The sequence below is a fragment of the Scylla paramamosain genome, chromosome 12 (genome assembly GCF_035594125.1).
Source record: "Scylla paramamosain isolate STU-SP2022 chromosome 12, ASM3559412v1, whole genome shotgun sequence".
Lineage (NCBI taxonomy): Eukaryota > Metazoa > Arthropoda > Malacostraca > Decapoda > Portunidae > Scylla > Scylla paramamosain.
Window position 1 is genome coordinate 24,680,448 of NC_087162.1, and position 7,500 is coordinate 24,687,947.

A 7,500-nucleotide genomic window follows, 5' to 3' on the forward strand; every position below is an offset into this window, starting at 1 on the left:
TTTTCGCGGAAGCACCAAGGCAACTTTTACCCATCCACGCCCATATATTTCCCGTCACGGTCATCTCTCCCCCCACCCACTTCCTCCGTGCCATCCCCTTCCTTCCATGCCACGCTCACCCTCTTTCCTCCATCATTCCTTCCTCAATTCTGTGCCATTCGCGCTTCCTCTCCCTCGTTCTCTTTCCTCCTCCTCCTCCTCCTCCTCCTTTTCCTCTTGCATCCTACTCCTCGCTCTCCTCGTTTTAGTCTCCATCTTCCTCCTCGTTATCTTTCCCATCCTCATGGCCGCTCACCTCCCCCTTTCTCCTCTTCTCCTGTTTCCTCCTCCTCCTCTTCCTTCTTTTCCTCCTGGGCATAGAAGAGAGGCCCTTCGGATACAAGAGTAGGGCGCACGAACTTCTGGGAGCGTGGGGGTCAGTAAAGCCAGCGATGAGGATCAGTTCGACTCCTTCAGGGTCACTGAAGGATCAGCTGGGATCCTCGGAGTGCCCTCTATTCTGGCATTATCTGAGGACTTAGCAAGCAGCATTGTTCGCTGTGGGGATCAGCAGGTAGGAAAGAAGGGTGGGAGGCAGAAGGGTTCAGCAGGTATGAGTAGAAGACGGAGGGAGAGGGAGAGGGAGAGGGAGAAGAAGGAGGAGAGAGAGTTGGCCAGGTCAGCAGTGAAAGTGAGAGAAGGAAACCACAAGTGAATTCTGAAAGGCTGAAATAAAGAAAAGAAAGAAAAAAGATTTGGGTGGATGGTTTGTGGAGAGAGAGAGAGAGAGAGAGAGAGAGAGAGAGAGAGAGAGAGAGAGAGAGAGAGAGAGAGAGAGAGAGAGAGAGAGAGAGAGAGAGCTTAAATTCCGTAACTTCTTTCTTCTTTGTGTTGTTTCTCCTCTCGAGTCATTTATTCTTCATTCATTGTTTTTTCTCTTTTTATCGTGGTGGAAAATATTTTTTTATATACTCATCTGGTAATTCTCTCTCTCTCTCTCTCTCTCTCTCTCTCTCTCTCTCTCTCTCTCTCTCTCTCTCTCTCTCTCTCTCTCTCTCTCTCTCTCTCTCTCTTGCTCTGTTTCCGGTGCTTCTATTCTATTTCCATATATATTTAGGATTCTCTCTCTCTCTCTCTCTCTCTCTCTCTCTCTCTCTCTCTCTCTCTCTCTCTCTCTCTCTCTCTCTCTCTCTCTCTCTCTCTCCATACTGGTATTTCCGTCAGGCGCCATCTCTATCTTTCTCTCTTTTTGTTGTTTTTTGCTTCTTCCCTACATCCTTCCTTCCATATTCTTCCTATAAAAAATGTGACACTTCTCTACTTTTCTTCTCAGTCACATGGAGGTGAGAGAGAGAGAGAGAGAGAGAGAGAGAGAGAGAGAGAGAGAGAGAGAGAGAGAGAGAGAGAGAGAGAGAGAGAGAGAGAAGGAAAGTGACAAAAAAATTTCAAGTTTTAACCCACTTTTCCATCGATTTTACCTTTCTTCCCTTTTCCATTTCCTTATCCGTACTTCTCCTTTCATTTACTCCTCCTCCTCCTTCTCCTCCTCCTCATTCCCTTGTTTCTCCTTAACCACCTAAACTACTAATCAGAGCCGGTTTAGGAGAGACTAATAGCCTGAATGACTGCCTAATCGAGTTAATTGTTCCTGTCTAGGTGAACGTAATGTGCAAAATGCAGTGGGTCAGTTTTAGCCTCCTGCTCCGTGGTCTGGGTCCTCTTACTTCAGTCCCTCCTCTCTCTCTCTCTCTCTCTCTCTCTCTCCCTGGGCCGACGCAGAACCTTCCCTCTGTCCTCTGAGACTCTTCTTGCCTTCCGTCCCTCGCCTTTACTCTTGTGCTGATTAGAAATACGAACGTACACTTCTTCCTCCCAGACGCTGCTTGACTTACCTTGTCTTTGCTGTGAGTGGAAATATGAATAAATGCTTACTGTTTGGAAAAAAAAATGCTTCTTTTGTCAGAGACTTTGCTTGGGTTTCCTGGTCTTTACTTTGATACTGATTAGAAATAGGAATGTACACTTTTGGCTTTGATAATTTTTTTTCTCTCACTTTACATCTTTTACTAGAAATATGAACGAATGATTGTTGGGAAAATCCTTCCGTGTTTGCGTTTCTTGGTCCTTTCTTTTATACTAACTAGGAATGCGGACTAATGCTTCCTCCCTTTCCTAGAACTTGGTTGTCTTTATCTCGTCTTTGTTCTTCTGCGGAAATGTACACGAATGTTGGTTGTTAGAGAAAAATGCTCCTTATGTCGTTTCGGATTGCAAATATGATGAACATTCATTTATTTTTTTTCCTCTTATTCTCTTTTCTTTGCTCTGACTACGAATATAAACGAATGCTTGTTGTTGTTGTTGTTGTTGTTGTTGTTGTTATTGTTGTTGTTGTTGTTGTTGTTGTTGCTGTTGTGAGAAATTATTCCTTTGTCAGAGCCGGGTTGCTTTCCTTGGTATTTGCCGTCAAGCTGATTAGAATAACGAATGTTTCCTCCTTCTTCCGAGTACTTATGTCTTCTCTTTGGTCTTACAGTGAAATATAAACAAGCGCTTGTGTAGGACTTCCCTTCGTTAGAATCTGTGGTTGGCTTTCCTGCTTCTTGCTCTCTTGCTGACTAGGAAAATGGACTTGCACTTCTCCCTCCGAAACTCCGGGTACCTTTTGTCTTTGCTTGAGTACGAATAAGAAACACGAACCTGCTCTTGGTAAAAAAAAAAAAGAAAGAAAGAAAGAAAGAAAGAAAAAAAAGAACGAATAAAAAAGCTTCTATCCTCCCAGACCGTGTTTCCCATCGCCTGTCATTACTTTCCTGCTCACTGGCTGACTGGAAATACGAAGATACTACTTTTCCTCCAAACCTTCTTTGCTTTTCCTCGTCTCTGGACTCGTACTCATCAGACACGAACTAACGCTTGTTGTTCGGTAGCAAAAAAACACCACGTAATGAAAGGGTCGGTATCATTGTGCAGGGGGAAACCATCGCCCCCCTCGCCCATTTTCACTAAACGTCGGAATTAGAGAAAACGGGGAGAACATTGAACAGCAAATGTGGAGCGGTATGCGAGTGTGAGGCGCGAATGACGAGCTTGTGATTATGTGGTGAGGATTGTATCCTGTCACTCCCCGGCCCCCTGAATGGCTCCGGTGAATTGCTTCATGGGAGAGTTGGGAGTGACAACACGGTAACGCCGCCGCGGAAGGTTTGTGGGCGGGGTAATTAGACCTGCATGTTGTGTTGAGCTGCCTCTGTATGTGCATGCGCGTGTGTGTGTGCGTGTGTGTGTGTGTGTGTGTGTGTGTGTGTGTGTGTGTGTGTGTGTGTGTGTGTGTGTGTGTGTGTGTGTGTGTGTGTGTGTGTGTATTACTGCCAACTAATGAGCATCTATTTGCGTGAACGTGTAACTCTACTGGTTTCACTATTTTTATTCCTTTTTTTCTGCATTTCACTTGATGTACCCACCCATGAATCGGAAACTGTGTGTGCGTGGCGGCGCTCGCACGGTTAAGTTAGTGAGCAAAACTGTAAGATACATTATGTGTCCGTTAGATGCAAAACTGGACTTGGCCGAGACCGTTTATCATGATACAGGATAAAAGATGGACTGCTCCGGTAACATAATCAGCCGTTAGGGAGAGGAGGGAAGGCAGGGAAGGGACGGCGGAGGGGGGTGAGCGAATGGAATGGAGCAGTGGAGGGAACGGGCAGGAGAAAGAAAGGAGGGGAAGAAAGCAGGGAAGGAAAACGGTTTCGGGAACGAAATTAGGAGAGGAGAAGGAAGGAAGGAGAACGAACGGGAGGGGAGGAGGGAAGGAGGAGGGGAATGGGGGATAAAGAAGGGAGCTGACGGAAGGGGTACGAATAGAGGGAGGGGAAGAAAGGAAAGGAAAATAGGAAACAGGCTTGGCAGCGAAGGAAAGGAAATGAGGGGAGACAGAGGCGAGAACGAGGAGGAGAACGAATGGGAGAAGGAAGGGAAGAGAATTGAAGATAAAACTAATTATATCTGGCGTTTTCTTTCGTCAGTGCAACGATTCCTGGTCCAGAGAAACAATAACATTCCTGGCCATCAAATACCAGCGGGAGGGAACTTTATTGAATTCATATGTGGAGCTGAATGGGCGCAGGGAGACGCGGCCGCCGTGTGTTGTGAAGACCGAGTGGTGGACGTGGCGGAACTTTAGATTAAACTGTTAGATGTGGAATAATTCATCTTGCGGCAGACAGTTTTCATTGAGCTGTTTTGAAAATATCACTTTACACACATGCAGAGAGAGAGAGAGAGAGAGAGAGAGAGAGAGAGAGAGAGAGAGAGAGAGAGAGAGAGAGAGAGAGAGAGAGAGAGAGAGACAGCCCCACCACCACCACCACCACTACTACTACTACTATTACTATTACCACCACCCCCTCGTTTTGGTCAACTATGCGTAAAATGGGAATTTGAATTTTTCCTCGGAGCGCGCAAGGTTAATTAGTACGTGGTCAAAAGCCAGGAAACATTGCCGCCGGTCCTTTGTGGAACATCTGAAACGCGCCAGTCTTTAAGCGGCCAATGAAGACAAGTAGAGCTGGCGCCGGCGGGTTTGGTCCTTACACACGCCGCTCTGAGTCGTCTTGATCTCCACGTCTGGCTAGCAACACACCTGTACGGCACAAAAGGTACAGAACAGGCACGAAACACACGACGCCGCGCACCTGACCCTGAATACCTGAGGACGAGGGGGGTGGGGAACAAGGACAAAAGCGGGCAGGGGAGGGGGAGAGACAAGGCGAAGCGGCGTGGAAGTTCCTGTTGATGCGATGTTGTGTGGCTGTGACCTTTGACGTGTGGTGAGGGTTGTCTCGGGGAGTGTTAGCTAAGATTAGGAGCTATTATGGGGAGTATTGTTCTCTCTCTCTCTCTCTCTCTCTCTCTCTCTCTCTCTCTCTCTCTCTCTCTCTCTCTCTCTCTCTCTCTCTCTCTCTCTCTCTCTCTCTCTCTGGCGTAAATCCGCAGCACTAATATCTATTCAACAGTTTTTCGTACCTTAATGAAATCGAACACTCTAATTTCGTAATATATAAAAAAATAAATAAATAAAGAAGAAAAAAGAGGCAATAACTTATTACTTACTCCAACTTCTGCCTCTGTCGGGTCCATGAGTTGGGAACGAGAGAGAGAGAGAGAGAGAGAGAGAGAGAGAAAAAAAAAAATGAGCATCCAATTTAGAAGCGAAGGTGATAAAAGCAATTAGTTGGAAGTTTCCAATACGAAGGGAATCGAACAGAGAGAGGGAGAAAAAAAGAAGAAAAGTGAGAAGTGAAGTTTCCTGATAGCCACCGTCACTTCTGCGATTGACTTGCATGTTTACGTTGCAAGAAGGAATTTTTTTATATATACATTTTTTTTTTATTAAAAGTAAAGATGGAGAGATGGAGGCGTACGTGTATCATTCTCTCTCTCTCTCTCTCTCTCTCTCTCTCTCTCTCTCTCTCTCTCTCTCTCTCTCTCTCTCTCTCTCTCTCTCTCTCTCTCTCTCTCTCTCTCTCTCTCTCTCTCTCTCTCTCTCTGTGTCCTTTGACCTTAAGACGAGTTTCTCAACTACTCGAAGACAGAACATATTTCAACCACGAATAAAAAGTGATTTACAACTTCCCTTCACCAGATGTAGTGTCTTTACTGTTTCCCACGTTGTCACTTTTTTTTTAACTCATCTTTCACTTCCTCACTTCTTACGTTGTCGTCTCCCACCTTTTTCTTTCCATGTACTAATTCACATCCGTCACATGAAAAAAGTGAGTTAAAGTGTCCTTTCTTAGATGTACTTGATGTCTTGTCTGTTTCCTTAGTTTTTTCATGTCCTTTATTTTCGTCTTTCATGTCGTCTCTTATTGCTGTTCCTCCTTGTCTTTGTTTCTGTGTTCCAGTTCATATCCGTCATTTTGAAAAGGGGATTTCAACTCTTCTTTCATTAGATATATTTGATGTATTGATTGTTTCTTTGGTTTTCATGTCTAGTGCTTTCTTCTTTCTTATCTTCACTTATTTCTTTTCTTCATTGTTTTTGTTACTATGTTCTGTTTAAAAAGCAAATATCAGCTCAGTCCTCCTCCTCTTCTTTTGAGGTTACATAAGATCTTGACTGTTTCTTAAGGCTTCATCCCTTCACTTTTGGTATTTACATTCTTACTTTTGTTATTTGATCGTCATTCTCTTTCTTTTCATGTCCCGATTCATTCCTTCCATTTTAAAAATATTATTTCAATTCAAAACTCTTGTCCTAAAGTGACTGTTTCCTTCCTCCTTTGTCACTACTTCTTCTTCACCTTTCGTTTATTTTGTATCTTCACTTCTAACCCTTTCACCCCTCCTCACCTTTCTCTATTCCAATACTTTTTACTTTGTTTTAATCGCTGCAACTCACTTGCTTACCACACTCTAATTTATCTCGGTCACTTAGCTGCCACGTCCCATTACACTCTCACCATTCTATTTCTTTTTCCCGTATTAGATTCATATTGTGTGAAGTGAACAGAGTGTCATTCCCTCTCTTCTCTAAGTCTTTATTTTTAGTCTTTATTTAAATGTTATACGAGCAGCAGCAGTTTTGTTTTAACGTAATTTATTTTGTTTTGTTTATCTTCCGTTCTCAAATGTTAAATAATCAACAGAGCATCACTTCCTCCTCTAGTCTCTCTCAGTCTATACCTATTTTGAAATGTTAGATGTCATGTACACCGCCACTCCCTCTCTCCCCTGCAGTCTCCCACCCGGATGCTGTTAGATGAGCAGTAGAGCGTGTCACCAACCGGTTATTGTGCGAACCGTATACACATTCCATTTTTAACAAACCCTTTATAGTTGGACGGTTATTTCGGTGTCGGTGTAATCATTGACGATTCAATTTTCATTACAGATTTGTTGATTTGATCCGGTCATTTTGTATACGCCTTTTGCCCGCGTAGGATATGGGTAGTTAAAAATATGTATTGTACAATGGGGCACATTAACGGCCATGATTGCCTTGCTTTGAGACTTGGCGCAGCATTGTTCTTTAGACAGTGGCATTATTCGGGATTAACTTTATTTTTCTGAACATTTCTTTGTCCATAAGGTATTGTAGTTTGTTTTTATGTACAATGTGTTTCATTGGATAATTCAGCCATTAATTAGAAAAATGTATTGATAAGGATGCAACGTGGAAAAAAAGTTGGTATTTTCTATGCAGGAAATGTCACGTGTAGGTTTGATGGCTGTTTGCAGCTTTCTCTTTCTCTTTTTTTTTTTTTTAGGTTCTTATTTTTTATTTATTTTTAGAAACAATATAGTCTTTCTTAGATGAACTCAGTTTTTTCTTTCAGGTAATGTAGCATCATTGTTGAGGTAACATGTTATTTAAGATCCCATGGTTTCATTCTTTAGATGAAATGGTTTTCTTTTCCAGTTAGCTCAGTCAACATCGTTATCTATAAAAACATTCATTACATACCACTATATCATCATTAGATAACTTCAGCATCCCACTGATAGCTCACCATT

The 7,500-nt window shown here is 43.2% G+C and overlaps 1 protein-coding gene across 8 annotated transcripts in view; it reads right to left on the bottom strand.

Annotated features, from left to right (window-relative positions):
* The window catches only part of LOC135105932 (protein sidekick-1-like), a 65,952-nt gene that overhangs the window by 55,625 nt on the left and 2,827 nt on the right, over nucleotides 1-7,500 (bottom strand). The window lies entirely within an intron of this gene.